This window comes from Salmo salar, chromosome ssa11 (genome assembly GCF_905237065.1).
Source record: "Salmo salar chromosome ssa11, Ssal_v3.1, whole genome shotgun sequence".
Lineage (NCBI taxonomy): Eukaryota > Metazoa > Chordata > Actinopteri > Salmoniformes > Salmonidae > Salmo > Salmo salar.
The window spans coordinates 92,514,669-92,532,503 of NC_059452.1; positions in this window are offsets into that span (position 1 = coordinate 92,514,669).

The window sequence follows — 17,835 nt, forward strand, 5'->3', positions numbered from 1 at the left end:
CTAGGCTGTGTTGAGCTTGGTGTGGGCTAGCTATCCTGTGTTGGGCTTGGAGCGGGCTAGCTATCCTGTGTTGGGCTTGGAGTGGGCTAGCCTGTGTTGGGTTTGGTGTGGGTTAGGGGTTGGGCTTGGTGTGGGCTAGGCCGTGTTGGGCTTGGTGTGGGCTAGCCTGTGTTGGGTTTGGTGTGGGTTAGGGGTTGGGCTTGGTGTGGGCTAGGCTGTGTTGGGCTTGGTGTGGGCTAGCCAGTGTTGGGCTTGGTGTGGGTTAGGCACTGGCCTTGGCGTGGGCTAGCCTGTGTTGGCCTAGGTGTGGGCTAGGCTGTGTTGGGCTTGGTGTGGGCTAGCCTGTGTTGGGCTTGGTGTGGGCTAGCCAGCCTGTGTTGGGCTTGGTGTGAGCTAGCCTGTGTTGGGCTTGGTGTGGGCTAGGCTGTGTTGGGTTTGGTGTGGGCTAGCTTGTGTTGGGCTTGGTGTGGGCTAGGCTGTGTTGGGCTTGGTGTGGGCTAAGCTGTGTTAGGCTTGGTGTGGGATAGCCTGTGTTGGGCTTGGTGTAGGCTAGACTATGTTGGGCTTGGTGTGGACTAGGCTGTGTTGGGCTTGGTGTGGACTAGGCGTGGGCTTGGTGTGGGCTAGCTAGCCTGTGTTGGGCTTGGTGTGGGCTACCCTGTGTTGGGCTTGGTGTGGGCTAGGCTGTGTTGGGCTTGGTGTGGGCTAGGCTGTGTTGGGCTTGGTGTGGGCTAGCTAGCCTGTGTTGGGCTTGGTGTAGGCTAGGCTGTGTTGGGCTTGGTGTGGGCTAGGCTGTGCTGGGCTTAGTGTGGGTAAAGCTGTGTTGGGCTTGGTGTGGGCTAGCCTGTGTTGGGCTTTGTGTGGGCTAGCTATCCTGTGTTGGGCTTGGTGTGGGCTAGCTATTCTGTGTTGGGCTTGGTGTGGGCTAGGCTGTGTTGGGATTGGTGTGGGCTAGCCTGTGTTGGCTTGGTGTGGGATAGCCTGTGTTGGGCTTGGTGTGGACTAGGATGTGTTGGGCTTGGTGTGGACAAGGCGTGGGCTTGGTGTGGGCTAGCCTGTGTTGGGCTTGGTGTGGGCTACCCTGTGTTGGGCTTGGTGTGGGCTAGCCTGTGTTGGGTTTGGTGTGGGCTAGCCTGTGCTGGGCTTGGTGTGGGCTAGGCTGTGTTGGGCTTGGTGTGGGCTAGCTATTCTGTTTTGGGCTTGGAGCGGGCTAGCTATCCTGTGTTGGGCTTGGAGTGGGCTAGCCTGTGTTGGGTTTGGTGTGGGTTTGGGGTTGGGCTTGGTGTGGGCTAGGCTGTGTTGGGCTTGGTGTGGGCTAGCCTGTGTTGGGTTTGGTGTGGGTTAGGGGTTGGGCTTGGTGTGGGCTAGGCTGTGTTGGGCTTGGTGTGGGCTAGCCAGTGTTGGGCTTGGTGTGGGTTAGGCACTGGCCTTGGTGTGGGCTAGCCTGTGTTGGGCTTGGTGTGGGCTAGCCTGTGTTGGGCTTGGTGTGGGTTAGGGTTTGGGCTTGGTGTGGGTTAGGCACTGGCCTAGGTGTGGGCTAGGCTGTGTTGGGCTTGGTGTGGGCTAGCCTGTGTTGGGCTTGGTGTGGGCTAGCCAGCCTGTGTTGGGCTTGGTGTGGGCTAGCCTGTGTTGGGCTTGGTGTGGGCTAGCCAGCCTGTGTTGGGCTTGGTGTGAGCTAGCCTGTGTTGGGCTTGGTGTGGGCTGAGGCTGTGTTGGGCTTGGTGTGGGCTAGCTTGTGTTGGGCTTGGTGTGGGCTAGCCTGTGTTGGGCTTGGTGTAGGCTAGCCTGTGTTGGGCTTGGTTTGGGCTAGCCTGTGTTGGGCTTGGTGTGGGCTAGCCTGTGTTGGGCTTGGTGTGGGCTAGCTATCCTGTGTTGGGCTTGGTGTGAGCTAGCCTGTGTTGGGCTTGGTGTGGGCTAGGCTGTGTTGGGTTTGGTGTGGGCTAGCTATCCTGTGTTGGGCTTGGTGTGGGCTAGCCAGTGATTGGCTTGGTGTGGGCTAGCCTGTGTTGGGGTTGGTGTGGGCTAGCCTGTGTTGGGCTTGGTGTGGGCTAGCCTGTGCTGGGCTTGGTGTGGACTAGGCTGTGTTGGGCTGGTGTGGGTTAGGTGTTGGGCTTGGTGTGGGCTAGCCTGTGTTGGGCTTGGGCTTGGTTTGGGCTAGGCTGTGTTGGGCTTGGTGTGGGCTAGCTAGCCTGTGTTGTGCTTGGTGTGGGCTAGCCCGTGTTGGGCTGGTGTGGGCAAGCCTGTGTTGGGCTTGTTGTGGGCTAGCCTGTGTTGGGCTTGGTGTGGGCTGGCCTGTGTTGGGCCGGTGTGGGCTATCCTGTGTTGGGCTGGTGTGGGCTAGCCTGTGTTGGGCTTGGTGTGGGCTGGTCCTTCCTGTGCTGGTGTGGGCTTGTCCATCTTGGGTTTGCTGTGGACTAGCCTGTGTTGGGCTGGTATAGGCTAGCCTGTGTTGGGCTGGTGTGGGCTAGCCTGTGTTGGGCTGGTGTGGGCTAGCCTGTGTTGGGCTTGGTGTGGGCTGGCCTGTGTTAGGCTGGTATGGGCTAGCCTGTGTTTGGCTGGTGTAGGCTAGCCTGTGTTGGGCTTGGTGTGGGCTGGCCTGTGTTGGGCTGGTGTAGGCTAGCCTGTGTTGGGCTTGGTGTGGGCTGGCCTGTGTTGGGCTGGTGTAGGCTAGCCTGTGTTGGGTTTGGTGTGGGCTGGCCTGTGTTGGGCTGGTATGGGCTAGCCTGTGTTTGGCTTGTGTGGGCTAGCCTGTGTTGGGCTGGTGTGGGCTAGCCTGTGTTTGGCTTGGTGTGGGCTAGCCTGTGTTGGGCTTGGTGTGGGCTGGCCTGTGTTGGGCATGGTATGGGCTAGCCTGTGTTGGGCTTGTGTGGGCTAGCCTGTGTTGGGCTTGGTGTGGGCTGGCCTGTGTTTGGCTTGGTGTAGGCTAGCATTTGTTGGGCTTGGTGTGGGCTGGTCCTTCCTGTGCTGCTGTGGGCCAGTCCATCTTGGGCTTGGTGTGTGCTTGCGGTAGGATAACATGTGTTGGGCTGGTGCGGGCTTGTTGTAGGCTAGCATGTGTTTGGCTGTTGTGGGCTTGCTGTAGGCTAGCATATGTTAAGCTTGTTGTGGGCTAGCCCGCGTTTGGCTGGTGTGGGCTGGCCTTCCTGTGCTGTTGTGGGCTGGTCCATCTTGGGTTTGGTGTGACTAGCCTGTGTTGGGCTTGGTGCGGGAAAGCCTATGTTGGGCTAGGTGTGGGCTGGCCTGTGTTGGGTTTGGTGTGGGCTAGCCTGTGTTTGGCTGGTTTGGGCTAGCCGCCTGTGTTGGGCTTTGGTGTGGGCTGGCCTGTGTTGGGCTTGGTATGGGCTAGCCACCTGTGTTGGGCTTGGTGTGAGCTAGCCAGTGTTGGGCTTGGTGTGGGCTGGTCCTTCCTAGGCTGTTGTGGGCTGGTCCATCTTGGGCTTGGTGTGGGCTGGCCTGTGTTGGGCTGGTGTGGGCTAGCCTGTGTTGGGGTTGGTGTGGGAAAGCCTACATTGGGCTAGGTGTGGGCTGGCCTGTGTTGGGTTTGGTGTGGGCTAGCCTGTGTTTGGCTGGTTTGAGCTAGCCTGTGTTGGGCTAGGTGTTGGCTGGCCTGTGTTGGGATTGGTGTGGGCTGGCCTGTGTTGGGCTTGGTGTGGGCTGGCCTGTGTTGGGCTGGTGTGGGCTAGCCTGTGTTGGGTTGGTGTGGGCTAGCCTGTGTTGGGCTGGTGTGGGCTAGCAAGTGTTGGGCTTGGTGTGGGCTGGTCCTTCCTGTGCTGGTGTGGGCTGGTCTATCTTGGGTTTGGTGTGGACTAGCCTGTGTTGGGCTGGTGTGGAATAGCCTGTGTTGGGCTGGTGTGGGCTAGCCTGTGTTTGGCTTAGTGTGGTAAAGCCTACGTTGGGCTTGGTGTGGGCTGGCCTGTGTTGGGCTTGGTGTGGGCTGGCCTGTGTTGCGCTGGTGTGGGCATGCCTGTGTTGGGTTGGTGTGGGCTAGCAAGTGTTGGGCTTGGTGTGGGCTGGTCCTTCCTGTGCTGGTGTGGGCTGGTCTATCTTGGGTTTGGTGTGGACTAGCCTGTGTTGGGCTGGTGTGGAATAGCCTGTGTTGGGCTGGTGTGGGCTAGACTGTGTTGGGCTTGGTGTGGGCTTGCCTGTGTTGGGCTGGTGTGGGCTAGCCTGTGTTGGGGATGGTGTGGGGTGGTCCTTCCTGTGCTGCTGTTGGCTGGTCCATCTTGGTCTTGGTGTGGGCTAGTCTGTGTTGGGCTTGGTGTGGGCTAACCTGTGTTTTGCTTGGTGTGGGTTAGCTAGCCTTTGTTGTGCTGGTGTGGGCAAGCCCATGTTGGGCTTGTTGTGGGCTGGTCCTTCCTATGCTGCTGTGGGCTGGTCCATCTTGGGTTTGGTGTGGGCTAGCCAGTGTTGGGCTTGGTGTGGGTTAGGCACTGGCCTTGGTGTGGGCTAGCCTGTGTTGGGCTTGGTGTGGGCTAGCCTGTGTTGGGCTTGGTGTGGGTTAGGGTTTGGGCTTGGTGTGGGTTAGGCACTGGCATAGGTGTGGGCTAGGCTGTGTTGGGCTTGGTGTGGGCTAGCCTGTGTTGGGCTTGGTGTGGGCTAGCCAGCCTGTGTTGGGCTTGGTGTGGGCTAGCCTGTGTTGGGCTTGGTGTGGGTTAGCTATCCTGTGTTGGGCTTGGTGTGAGCTAGCCTGTGTTGGGCTTGGTGTGGGCTAGGCTGTGTTGGGTTTGGTGTGGGCTAGCTTGTGTTGGGCTTGGTGTGGGCTAGGCTGTGTTGGGCTTGGTGTAGGCTAGCCTGTGTTGGCTTGGTTTGGGCTAGCCTGTGTTGGGCTTGGTGTGGGCTAGCCTGTGTTGGGCTTGGTGTGGGCTAGCTATCCTGTGTTGGGCTTGGTGTGAGCTAGCCTGTGTTGGGCTTGGTGTGGGCTAGGCTGTGTTGGGTTTGGTGTGGGCTAGCTATCCTGTGTTGGGCTTGGTGTGGGCTAGCCAGTGATGGGCTTGGAGTGGGCTAGGCTGTGTTGGGGTTGGTGTGGGCTAGCTTGTGTTGGGCTTGGTGTGGGCTAGCCTGTGTTGGGCTTGGTGTGGACTAGGCTGTGTTGGGCTGGTGTGGGTTAGGTGTTGGGCTTGGTGTGGGCTAGCCTGTGTTGGGCTTGGGCTTGGTTTGGGCTAGGCTGTGTTGGGCTTGGTGTGGGCTAGCTAGCCTGTGTTGTGCTTGGTGTGGGCTAGCCCGTGTTGGGCTGGTGTGGGCAAGCCTGTGTTGGGCTTGTTGTGGGCTAGCCTGTGTTGGGCTTGGTGTGGGCTGGCCTGTGTTGGGCCGGTGTGGGCTATCCTGTGTTGGGCTGGTGTGGGCTAGCCTGTGTTGGGCTTGGTGTGGGGTGGTCCTTCCTGTGCTGGTGTGGGCTTGTCCATCTTGGGTTTGCTGTGGAGTAGCCTGTGTTGTGCTGGTATAGGCTAGCCTGTGTTGGGCTGGTGTGGGCTAGCCTGTGTTGGGCTGGTGTGGGCTAGCCTGTGTTGGGCTTGGTGTGGGCTGGCCTGTGTTAGGCTGGTATGGGCTAGCCTGTGTTTGGCTGGTGTAGGCTAGCCTGTGTTGGGCTTGGTGTGGGCTGGCCTGTGTTGGGCTGGTGTAGGCTAGCCTGTGTTGGGCTTGGTGTGGGCTGGCCTGTGTTGGGCTGGTGTAGGCTAGCCTGTGTTGGGTTTGGTGTGGGCTGGCCTGTGTTGGGCTGGTATGGGCTAGCCTGTGTTTGGCTTGTGTGGGCTAGCCTGTGTTGGGCTGGTATGGGCTAGCCTGTGTTTGGCTGGTGTGGGCTAGCCTGTGTTGGGCTTGGTGTGGGCTGGCCTGTGTTGGGCTGGTATGGGCTAGCCTGTGTTTGGCTTGTGTGGGCTAGCCTGTGTTGGGCTTGGTGTGGGCTGGCCTGTGTTTGGCTGGTGTAGGCTAGCATTTGTTGGGCTTGGTATGGGCTGGTCCTTCCTGTGCTGCTGTGGGCCAGTCCATCTTGGGCTTGGTGTGTGCTTGCGGTAGGATAACATGTGTTGGGCTGGTCCGGGCTTGTTGTAGGCTAGCATGTGTTTGGCTGTTGTGGGCTTGCTGTAGGCTAGCATATGTTAAGCTTGTTGTGGGCTAGCCCGCGTTTGGCTGGTGTGGGCTGGTCCTTCCTGTGCTGTTGTGGGCTGGTCCATCTTGGGTTTGGTGTGACTAGCCTGTGTTGGGCTTGGTGCGGGAAAGCCTATGTTGGGCTAGGTGTGGGCTGGCCTGTGTTGGGTTTGGTGTGGGCTAGCCTGTGTTTGGCTGGTTTGGGCTAGCCTGTGTTGGGTTTTGGTGTGGGCTGGCCTGTGTTGGGCTGGTATGGGCTAGCCTGTGTTGGGCTGGTGTGAGCTAGCCAGTGTTGGGCTTGGTGTGGGCTGGTCCTTCCTGTGCTGTTGTGGGCTGGTCCATCTTGGGCTTGGTGTGGGCTGGCCTGTGTTGGGCTGGTGTGGGCTAGCCTGTGTTGGGGTTGGTGTGGGAAAGCCTACATTGGGCTAGGTGTGGGCTGGCCTGTGTTGGGTTTGGTGTGGGCTAGCCTGTGTTTGGCTGGTTTGAGCTAGCCTGTGTTGGGCTAGGTGTTGGCTGGCCTGTGTTGGGATTGGTGTGGGCTGGCCTGTGTTGGGCTTGGTGTGGGCTAGCCTGTGTTGGGCTTGGTGTGGGCTGGCCTGTGTTGGGCCGGTGTGGGCTATCCTGTGTTGGGCTGGTGTGGGCTAGCCTGTGTTGGGCTTGGTGTGGGGTGGTCCTTCCTGTGCTGGTGTGGGCTTGTCCATCTTGGGTTTGCTGTGGAGTAGCCTGTGTTGTGCTGGTATAGGCTAGCCTGTGTTGGGCTGGTGTGGGCTAGCCTGTGTTGGGCTGGTGTGGGCTAGCCTGTGTTGGGCTTGGTGTGGGCTGGCCTGTGTTAGGCTGGTATGGGCTAGCCTGTGTTTGGCTGGTGTAGGCTAGCCTGTGTTGGGCTTGGTGTGGGCTGGCCTGTGTTGGGCTGGTGTAGGCTAGCCTGTGTTGGGCTTGGTGTGGGCTGGCCTGTGTTGGGCTGGTGTAGGCTAGCCTGTGTTGGGTTTGGTGTGGGCTGGCCTGTGTTGGGCTGGTATGGGCTAGCCTGTGTTTGGCTTGTGTGGGCTAGCCTGTGTTGTGCTGGTATGGGCTAGCCTGTGTTTGGCTGGTGTGGGCTAGCCTGTGTTGGGCTTGGTGTGGGCTGGCCTGTGTTGGGCTGGTATGGGCTAGCCTGTGTTTGGCTTGTGTGGGCTAGCCTGTGTTCGGCTTGGTGTGGGCTGGCCTGTGTTTGGCTGGTGTAGGCTAGCATTTGTTGGGCTTGGTGTGGGCTGGTCCTTCCTGTGCTGCTGTGGGCCAGTCCATCTTGGGCTTGGTGTGTGCTTGCGGTAGGATAACATGTGTTGGGCTGGTGCGGGCTTGTTGTAGGCTAGCATGTGTTTGGCTGTTGTGGGCTTGCTGTAGGCTAGCATATGTTAAGCTTGTTGTGGGCTAGCCCGCGTTTGGCTGGTGTGGGCTGGTCCTTCCTGTGCTGTTGTGGGCTGGTCCATCTTGGGTTTGGTGTGACTAGCCTGTGGTGGGCTTGGTGCGGGAAAGCCTATGTTGGGCTAGGTGTGGGCTGGCCTGTGTTGGGTTTGGTGTGGGCTAGCCTGTGTTTGGCTGGTTTGGGCTAGCCTGTGTTGGGTTTTGGTGTGGGCTGGCCTGTGTTGGGCTGGTATGGGCTAGCCTGTGTTGGGCTGGTGTGAGCTAGCCAGTGTTGGGCTTGGTGTGGGCTGGTCCTTCCTGTGCTGTTGTGGGCTGGTCCATCTTGGGCTTGGTGTGGGCTGGCCTGTGTTGGGCTGGTGTGGGCTAGCCTGTGTTGGGCTTGGTGTGGGCTAGCCTGTGTTGGGCTGGTGTGGGCTAGCCTGTGTTGGGCTTGTTGTGGGCCGGTCCTTCCTGTGCTGCTGTGGGCTGGTCCATCTTGGGTTTAGTGTGGACTAGCCTGTGTTTTGCAGGTGTGGGCTAGCCTGTGTTTGGCTTAGTGTGGTAAAGCCTACGTTGGGCTTGGTGTGGGCTGGCCTGTGTTGGGCTTGGTGTGGGCTGGCCTGTGTTGCGCTGGTGTGGGCATGCCTGTGTTGGGTTGGTGTGGGCTAGCAAGTGTTGGGCTTGGTGTGGGCTGGTCCTTCCTGTGCTGGTGTGGGCTGGTCTATCTTGGGTTTGGTGTGGACTAGCCTGTGTTGGGCTGGTGTGGAATAGCCTGTGTTGGGCTGGTGTGGGCTAGACTGTGTTGGGCTTGGTGTGGGCTTGCCTGTGTTGGGCTGGTGTGGGCTAGTCTGTGTTGGGGATGGTGTGGGGTGGTCCTTCCTGTGCTGCTGTTGGCTGGTCCATCTTGGTCTTGGTGTGGGCTAGTCTGTGTTGGGCTTGGTGTGGGCTAACCTGTGTTTTGCTTGGTGTGGGTTAGCTAGCCTTTGTTGTGCTGGTGTGGGCAAGCCCATGTTGGGCTTGTTGTGGGCTGGTCCTTCCTATGCTGCTGTGGGCTGGTCCATCTTGGGTTTGGTGTGGGCTGGCCTGTGTTGGGCTTGGTGTGGGCTGGCCTGTGTTGGGCTGGTGTGGGCTAGCCTGTGTTGGGTTGGTGTGGGCTAGCCTGTGTTGGGCTGGTGTGGGCTAGCCTGTGTTGGGCTTGTTGTGGGCCGGTCGTTCCTGTGCTGCTGTGGGCTGGTCCATCTTGGGTTTAGTGTGGACTAGCCTGTGTTTTGCAGGTGTGGGCTAGCCTGTGTTTGGCTTAGTGTGGTAAAGCCTACGTTGGGCTTGGTGTGGGCTGGCCTGTGTTGGGCTTGGTGTGGGCTGGCCTGTGTTGCGCTGGTGTGGGCATGCCTGTGTTGGGTTGGTGTGGGCTAGCAAGTGTTGGGCTTGGTGTGGGCTGGTCCTTCCTGTGCTGGTGTGGGCTGGTCTATCTTGGGTTTGGTGTGGACTAGCCTGTGTTGGGCTGGTGTGGAATAGCCTGTGTTGGGCTGGTGTGGGCTAGACTGTGTTGGGCTTGGTGTGGGCTTGCCTGTGTTGGGCTGGTGTGGGCTAGCCTGTGTTGGGGATGGTGTGGGGTGGTCCTTCCTGTGCTGCTGTTGGCTGGTCCATCTTGGTCTTGGTGTGGGCTAGTCTGTGTTGGGCTTGGTGTGGGCTAACCTGTGTTTTGCTTGGTGTGGGTTAGCTAGCCTTTGTTGTGCTGGTGTGGGCAAGCCCGTGTTGGGCTTGTTGTGGGCTGGTCCTTCCTATGCTGCTGTGGGCTGGTCATCTTGGGTTTGGTGTGGGCTGGCCTGTGTTGGGCTTGGTGTGGGCTGTCCTGTGTTGTGCTTTGTGTGGGCTGGCCTGTGTTGGGCTGGTGAGGGCTAGCCTGTGTTGGGCTTGCTGTGGGTAACCCTACATTGGGCTTGGTGTGGGCTGGCCTGTGTTGGGCTTGGTGTGGGCTGGCCTGTGTTGGGCTTGGTGTGGACAAGCCTACCTTTGGCTAGGTGTGGGCTGGCCTGTGTTGGGCTTGGTGTGGGCTGGCCTGTGTTGGGCTGGTGTGGGCTAGCCTGTGTTGGGTTGGTGAGGGCTAGCCTGTGTTGGGCTTGCTGTGGGTAACCCTACATTGGGCTTGGTGTGGGCTGGCCTGTGTTGGGCTTGGTGTGGGCTAGCCTGTGTTGGGTTGGTGTGGGTTGGGCTGGTGTGGGCTAGCCTGTTTTGGGCTGGCCTTTGTTGGGCTGGTGTAGGCTAGCCTGTGTTGGGCTTGGTGTGGGCTGGCCTGTGTTGGGCTGGTATGGGCTAGCCTGTGTTTGGCTGGTGTGGGCTAGCCTGTGTTGGGCTTGGTGTGGGCTGGCCTGTGTTGGGCTGGTATGGGCTAGCCTGTGTTTGGCTGGTGTGGGCTAGCCTGTGTTGGGCTTGGTGTGGGCTGGCATGTGTTTGGCTGGTGTAGGCTAGCATTTGTTGGGCTTGGTGTGGGCTGGTCCTTCTTGTGCTGCTGTGGGCCGGTCCATCTTGGGCTTGGTGTGTGCTTGCGGTAGGCTAACGTGTTGGGCTGGTGCAGGCTTGTTGTAGGCTAGCATGTGTTGGGCTGGTGTGGGCTTGCTGTAGGCTAGCATATGTGAAGCTTGTTGTGGGCTAGCCCGCGTTTGGCTTGGTGTGGACTGGTCCTTCCTGTGCTGTTGTGGGCTGGTCCATCTTGGGCTTGGTGTGACAAGCCTGTGTTTGGCTGATGAGGGCTAGCCTGTGTTGGGCTTGGTGTGGGAAAGCCTATGTTGGGCTAGGTGTGGGCTGGCCTGTGTTGGGTTTGGTGTGTGCTGGCCTGTGTTTGGCTGGTGTGGGCTAGACTGTGTTGGGCTAGGTGTGGGCTGGCCTGTGTTGGGTTTGGTGTGGGCTAGCCTGTGTTGGGCTGGTGTCGGCTAGCCTGTGTTGGGCTAGGTGTTGGCTGGCCTGTGTTGGGCTTGGTGTGGGCTAGACTGTGTTGGGCTAGGTGTGGGCTGGCCTGTGTTGGGTTTGGTGTGGGCTAGCCTGTGTTGGGCTGGTGTCGGCTAGCCTGTGTTGGGCTAGGTGTTGGCTGGCCTGTGTTGGGCTTGGTGTGGGCTGGCCTGTGTTGGGCTTGGTGTGGGCAAGCCTACGTTGGGCTAGGTATAGGCTGGCCTGTGTTGGGCTGGTATGGGCTAGCCTGTGTTTTGCTGGTGTGGGCTAGCCTGTGTTGGGCTTGGTGTGGACTGGTCCTTCCTGTGCTGTTGTGGGCTGGTCCATCTTGGGCTTGGTGTGACAAGCCTGTGTTTGGCTGATGAGGGCTAGCCTGTGTTGGGCTTGGTGTGGGAAAGCCTATGTTGGGCTAGGTGTGGGCTGGCCTGTGTTGGGTTTGGTGTGGGCTGGCCTGTGTTTGGCTGGTGTGGGCTAGACTGTGTTGGGCTAGGTGTGGGCTGGCCTGTGTTGGGTTTTGTGTGGGCTAGCCTGTGTTGGGCTGGTTTGGGCTAGCCTGTGTTGGGCTAGGTGTTGGCTGGCCTGTGTTGGGCTTGGTGTGGGCTGGCCTGTGTTGGGCTGGTATGGGCTAGCCTGTGTTTTGCTGGTGTGGGCTAGCCTGTGTTGGGCTTGGTGTGGGCTGGCCTGTGTTGGGCTGGTGTAGGCTAGCCTGTGTTGGGCTTGGTGTGGGCTGGCCTGTGTTGGGCTGGTATGGGCTAGCCTGTGTTTTGCTGGTGTGGGCTAGCCTGTGTTGGGCTTGGTGTGGGCTGGCCTGTGTTGGGCTGGTGTAGGCTAGCCTGTGTTGGGCTTGGTGTGGGCTGGCCTGTGTTGGGCTGGTATGGGCTAGCCTGTGTTTGGCTGGTGTGGGCTAGCCTGTGTTGGGCTTGGTGTGGGCTGGCATGTGTTTGGCTGGTGTAGGCTAGCATTTGTTGGGCTTGGTGTGGGCTGGTCCTTCCTGTGCTGCTGTGGGCCGGTCCATCTTGGGCTTGGTGTGTGCTTGCGGTAGGCTAACGTGTTGGGCTGGTGCAGGCTTGTTGTAGGCTAGCATGTGTTGGGCTGGTGTGGGCTTGCTGTAGGCTAGCATATGTGAAGCTTGTTGTGGGCTAGCCCGCGTTTGGCTTGGTGTGGACTGGTCCTTCCTGTGCTGTTGTGGGCTGGTCCATCTTGGGCTTGGTGTGACAAGCCTGTGTTTGGCTGATGAGGGCTAGCCTGTGTTGGGCTTGGTGTGGGAAAGCCTATGTTGGGCTAGGTATGGGCTGGCCTGTGTTGGGCTGGTATGGGCTAGCCTGTGTTTTGCTGGTGTGGGCTAGCCTGTGTTGGGCTTGGTGTGGGCTGGCCTGTGTTGGGCTGGTGTAGGCTAGCCTGTGTTGGGCTTGGTGTGGGCTGGCCTGTGTTGGGCTGGTATGGGCTAGCCTGTGTTTTGCTGGTGTGGGCTAGCCTGTGTTGGGCTTGGTGTGGGAAAGCCTATGTTGGGCTAGGTGTGGGCTGGCCTGTGTTGGGTTTGGTGTGGGCTGGCCTGTGTTTGGCTGGTGTGGGCTAGACTGTGTTGGGCTAGGTGTGGGCTGGCCTGTGTTGGGTTTTGTGTGGGCTAGCCTGTGTTGGGCTGGTTTGGGCTAGCCTGTGTTGGGCTAGGTGTTGGCTGGCCTGTGTTGGGCTTGGTGTGGGCTGGCCTGTGTTGGGCTGGTATGGGCTAGCCTGTGTTTTGCTGGTGTGGGCTAGCCTGTGTTGGGCTTGGTGTGGGCTGGCCTGTGTTGGGCTGGTGTAGGCTAGCCTGTGTTGGGCTTGGTGTGGGCTGGCCTGTGTTGGGCTGGTATGGGCTAGCCTGTGTTTTGCTGGTGTGGGCTAGCCTGTGTTGGGCTTGGTGTGGGCTGGCCTGTGTTGGGCTGGTGTAGGCTAGCCTGTGTTGGGCTTGGTGTGGGCTGGCCTGTGTTAGGCTGGTATGGGCTAGCCTGTGTCTGGCTGGTGTGGGCTAGCCTGTGTTGGGCTTGGTATGGGCTGGCCTGTGTTTGGCTGGTGTAGGCTAGCATTTGTTGGGCTTGGTGTGGGCTGGTCCTTCCTGTGCTGCTGTGGGCCGGTCCATCTTGGGCTTGGTGTGTGCTTGCGGTAGGCTAACGTGTTGGGCTGGTGCAGGCTTGTTGTAGGCTAGCATGTGTTGGGCTGGTGTGGGCTTGCTGTAGGCTAGCATATGTGAAGCTTGTTGTGGGCTAGCCCGCGTTTGGCTTGGTGTGGACTGGTCCTTCCTGTGCTGTTGTGGGCTGGTCCATCTTGGGCTTGGTGTGACAAGCCTGTGTTTGGCTGATGAGGGCTAGCCTGTGTTGGGCTTGGTGTGGGAAAGCCTATGTTGGGCTAGGTATGGGCTGGCCTGTGTTGGGCTGGTATGGGCTAGCCTGTGTTTTGCTGGTGTGGGCTAGCCTGTGTTGGGCTTGGTGTGGGCTGGCCTGTGTTGGGCTGGTGTAGGCTAGCCTGTGTTGGGCTTGGTGTGGGCTGGCCTGTGTTGGGCTGGTATGGGCTAGCCTGTGTTTTGCTGGTGTGGGCTAGCCTGTGTTGGGCTTGGTGTGGGAAAGCCTATGTTGGGCTAGGTGTGGGCTGGCCTGTGTTGGGTTTGGTGTGGGCTGGCCTGTGTTTGGCTGGTGTGGGCTAGACTGTGTTGGGCTAGGTGTGGGCTGGCCTGTGTTGGGTTTTGTGTGGGCTAGCCTGTGTTGGGCTGGTTTGGGCTAGCCTGTGTTGGGCTAGGTATGGGCTGGCCTGTGTTGGGCTTGGTATGGGCTAGCCTGTGTTGGGCTGGTGTGGGCTAGCCTGTGTTTTGCTGGTGTGGGCTAGCCTGTGTTGGGCTTGGTGTGGGCTGGCCTGTGTTGGGCTGGTGTAGGCTAGCCTGTGTTGGGCTTGGTGTGGGCTGGCCTGTGTTGGGCTGGTATGGGCTAGCCTGTGTTTTGCTGGTGTGGGCTAGCCTGTGTTGGGCTTGGTGTGGGCTGGCCTGTGTTGGGCTGGTGTAGGCTAGCCTGTGTTGGGCTTGGTGTGGGCTGGCCTGTGTTGGGCTGGTATGGGCTAGCCTGTGTTTTGCTGGTGTGGGCTAGCCTGTGTTGGGCTTGGTGTGGGAAAGCCTATGTTGGGCTAGGTGTGGGCTGGCCTGTGTTGGGTTTGGTGTGGGCTGGCCTGTGTTTGGCTGGTGTGGGCTAGACTGTGTTGGGCTAGGTGTGGGCTGGCCTGTGTTGGGTTTTGTGTGGGCTAGCCTGTGTTGGGCTGGTTTGGGCTAGCCTGTGTTGGGCTAGGTGTTGGCTGGCCTGTGTTGGGCTTGGTGTGGGCTGGCCTGTGTTGGGCTGGTATGGGCTAGCCTGTGTTTTGCTGGTGTGGGCTAGCCTGTGTTGGGCTTGGTGTGGGCTGGCCTGTGTTGGGCTGGTGTAGGCTAGCCTGTGTTGGGCTTGGTGTGGGCTGGCCTGTGTTGGGCTGGTATGGGCTAGCCTGTGTTTTGCTGGTGTGGGCTAGCCTGTGTTGGGCTTGGTGTGGGCTGGCCTGTGTTGGGCTGGTGTAGGCTAGCCTGTGTTGGGCTTGGTGTGGGCTGGCCTGTGTTAGGCTGGTATGGGCTAGCCTGTGTCTGGCTGGTGTGGGCTAGCCTGTGTTGGGCTTGGTATGGGCTGGCCTGTGTTTGGCTGGTGTAGGCTAGCATTTGTTGGGCTTGGTGTGGGCTGGTCCTTCCTGTGCTGCTGTGGGCTGGTCCATCTTGGGCTTGGTGTGTGCTTGCGGTAGGCTAACGTGTTGGGCTGGTGCGGGCTTGTTGTAGGCTTTCATGTGTTGGGCTGGTGTGGGCTTGCTGTTGGCTAGCATATGTTAAGCTTGTTGTGGGCTAGCCCGCATTTGGCTTGGTGTGGGCTGGTCCTTCCTGTGCTGTTGTGGGCTGGTCCATCTTGGGCTTGGTGTGACTAGCCTGTGTTTGGCTGATGAGGGCTAGCCTGTGTTGGGCTTGGTGTGGGAAAGCCTATGTTGAGCTAGGTGTGGGCTGGCCTGTGTTGGGTTTGGTGTGGGCTGGCCTGTGTTTGGCTGGTGTGGGCTAGACTGTGTTGGGCTAGGTGTGGGCTGGCCTGTGTTGGGTTTTGTGTGGGCTAGCCTGTGTTGGGCTGGTTTGGGCTAGCCTGTGTTGGGCTAGGTGTTGGCTGGCCTGTGTTGGGCTTGGTGTGGGCTGGCCTGTGTTGGGCTTGGTGTGGGCAAGCCTACGTTCGGCTAGGTATGGGCTGGCCTGTGTTGGGTTAGGTGTGGGCTAGCCTGTGTTGGGCTGTTGTGGGCTAGCCTGTTTTGGGGTTGGTGTGGGCTGGCCTGTGTTGGGCTGGTATGGGCTAGCCTGTGTTTGGCTGGTGTCGGCTAGCCTGTGTTGGGCTTGGTGTGGGCTGGCCTGTGTTGGGCTTGGTGTGGGCTGGCCTGTGTTGGGCTTGGTGTGGGCTAGCCTGTGTTGGGTTGGTGTGGGTTGGTCCTTCCTGTGCTGTTGTGGGCTGGTCCATCTTGGGCTTGGTGTGGGCTGGCCTGTGTTGGGCTTGGTGTGGGCTAGCCTGTGTTTGGCTGGTTTGGGCTAGCCTGTGTTGGGCTAGGTGTTGGCTGGCCTGTGTTGGGCTTGGTGTGGGCTGGCCTGTGTTGGGCTTGGTGTGGGCAAGCCTACCTTTGGCTAGGTGTGGGCTGGCCTGTGTTGGGCTTGGTGTGGGCCGGCCTGTGTTGGGCTGGTGTGGGCTAGCCTGTGTTGGGCGTGGTGTGGGCTGGCCTTTGTTGGGCTTGGTGTGGGCTGTCCTGTGTTGTGCTTTGTGTGGGCTGGCCTGTGTTGGGCTGGTGAGGGCTAGCCTGTGTTGGGCTTGCTGTGGGTAAGCCTACATTGGGCTTGGTGTGGGCTGGCCGTGTTGGGCTTGGTGTGGGCTGGCCTGTGTTGTGCTTTGTGTGGGCTGGCCTCTGTTGGGCTGGTGAGGGCTAGCCTGTGTTGGGTTTGCTGTGGGTAAGCCTACATTGGGCTTGGTGTGGGCTGGCCTGTGTTGGGCTTGGTGTGGGCTGGCCTGTGTTGGGCTTGGTGTGGGCTAGCCTGTGTTGGGTTGGTGTGGGTTGGGCTGGTGTGGGCTAGCCTGTTTTGGGCTTGCCTGTGTTGGGCTGGTATGGGCTAGCCTGTGTTGGGCTGGTGTAGGCTAGCCTGTGTTGGGCTTGGTGTGGGCTGGCCTGTGTTGGGCTGGTGTAGGCTAGCCTGTGTTGGGCTTGGTGTGGGCTGGCCTGTGTTGGGCTGGTATGGGCTAGCCTGTGTTTTGCTGGTGTGGGCTAGCCTGTGTTCGGCTTGGTGTGGGCTGGCATGTGTTGGGCTGGTGTAAGCTAGCCTGTGTTGGGCTTGGTGTGGGCTGGCCTGTGTTGGGCTGGTATGGGCTAGCCTGTGTTTGGCTGGTGTAGGCTAGCCTGTGTTGGGCTTGGTGTGGGCTAGCCTGTGTTGGGCTGGTGTAGGCTAGCATTTGTTGGGCTTGGTGTGGGCTGGTCCTTCCTGGGCTGGTGTGGGCCGGTCCATCTTGGGCTTGGTGTGTGCTTGCTGTAGGCTAACATGTGTTGGGCTGGTGTGGGCTTGCTGTAGGCTAGCATATGCTAAGCTTGTTGTGGGCCAGCCCGTGTTGGGCTTGATATGGGCTGGCCCATCTTGGGCTACTGTGCGACAGCTTTTGACGTGCTAGCACATTTTGGACTGGTGTGGGCTTGGTGTGGGCTAGCCCTTGCCCACCATGCCCATCGAATAGTCATGTGGAGCCAATGGAGTCCTACTTTGCTGAGAAACTTAAAAGTTCATATATGCAGCCACAACAAGAAATAGACTAGGATTCAGGGTTGGTTAGTGGGGTTTGTGATCGTGGGGGTATATTACAGTGGCAGTAGCACCTCCTCGGAGAAAAATGACCACTGTGACTGAATCTGTTCGACATTGAGATATCATTGGCCCTGAGCTGATCTCGTCTCCCTGAGGTTCCAATTTTGCCTCTGTAACAGTGTAGGTTCCGTCCCTCTCTTCGCCCCAACCTGGGCTCGAACCAGGGACCCTTGCACACATCAACAACTGACACCCACGAAGCATCGTTACCCATCGCGCCACAAAAGCCACGGCCTTTGCAACGCAAGGGGAAACCCTACTTCAAGTCTCAGAGCGAGTGACGTCACTGATTGAAATGCTATTAGCGCGCACCACCACTAACTAACTAGCCATTTCACATCGGTTACACCTCAACGCCCTGACGTTTTGATTTTGTTGTATCTCATCTTATTGAAATGTGTTTCCTGTGTGTGTTACTGTTATTCATCTTTTAGTTGCCATAGTACACATGAAAGGAAATCATAGTACACATGAAAGGAAATCATAGTACACATGAATCAACTTCTTGCCTCATGCCTGCCTGCACTGTGACATCCCGCTGTGGCTTTTCTCGTCCAGACCAGTTCTCTTTGATGTGAATGACTGTACTGAAGGTTTGAGAGAAAAAGGAAGCTGCCTTTTACGGAACTACAAGATACAAGAAAATATACTGTTTCATTGGAAACCACGATATAAAAAGGAGAACTAACTGTGTATGCAGTTATTACTCAGAAGAGAGTTAAGGTGAAATCGGGTTGTCACTAGTTACCACAGCCACAAAGTTAAAATTGACTACGTCTTCAAAATTCATGAAATCAAAAATTATCTTTTTGGTCTTCATTTAAGGTTTAGGTTAGGTATAAGGTTAGCAGTGTGGTTAAGGTTAGGTTTCAAATCTGATTTTATTTAAGATAAATTGTAGAAATAGGCAGGGTTTAGCCATTTGCGGCTGTGGTAACTAGTGACAACTGAAATAGTGTAAGAAGTGGGAATTTGGCTGACAGAGTGACATGGAAAGAAATCAATCAGACTTTTTGAATCAACGTTGTTTCAACTCAATTTGTCAATGCATTGTGACATGGGAAATACATTTTTTTTTAAAGTCATCAACGTAAACTGTTGTTCATGATAACCAAATGTCAACATAAGCAAACCTTGGATAAAATATGTTGAATTTTTTGAGAACAGACGATTTTGTATGACTCAACATTGGTCAAAATTCTACAGAGATCCAGGACCATATGCATTTCAGTTAAAATAACAACCCATTGTTTATTTTCCAGGACAAATTATGTCCATGAATGTTTCATGTGTGTTTAATACAGTTGCTTCACAGTTGGTTTTGGTATTTTAACCTGCATGTCATGAACTTGTATGTTGAGGATAGACAAAATCCAACACTCACGATGGTGCACGCGCAGAGCCGGCTCGTCAGCATGTAATGCTGTAGGGTAGTTTCTCAACAACAACAAAAAATATGCGTCACAAGCCGACTACACTGGGCACGGGCGTGCATCCTCGTGCACCATCACGCTTTT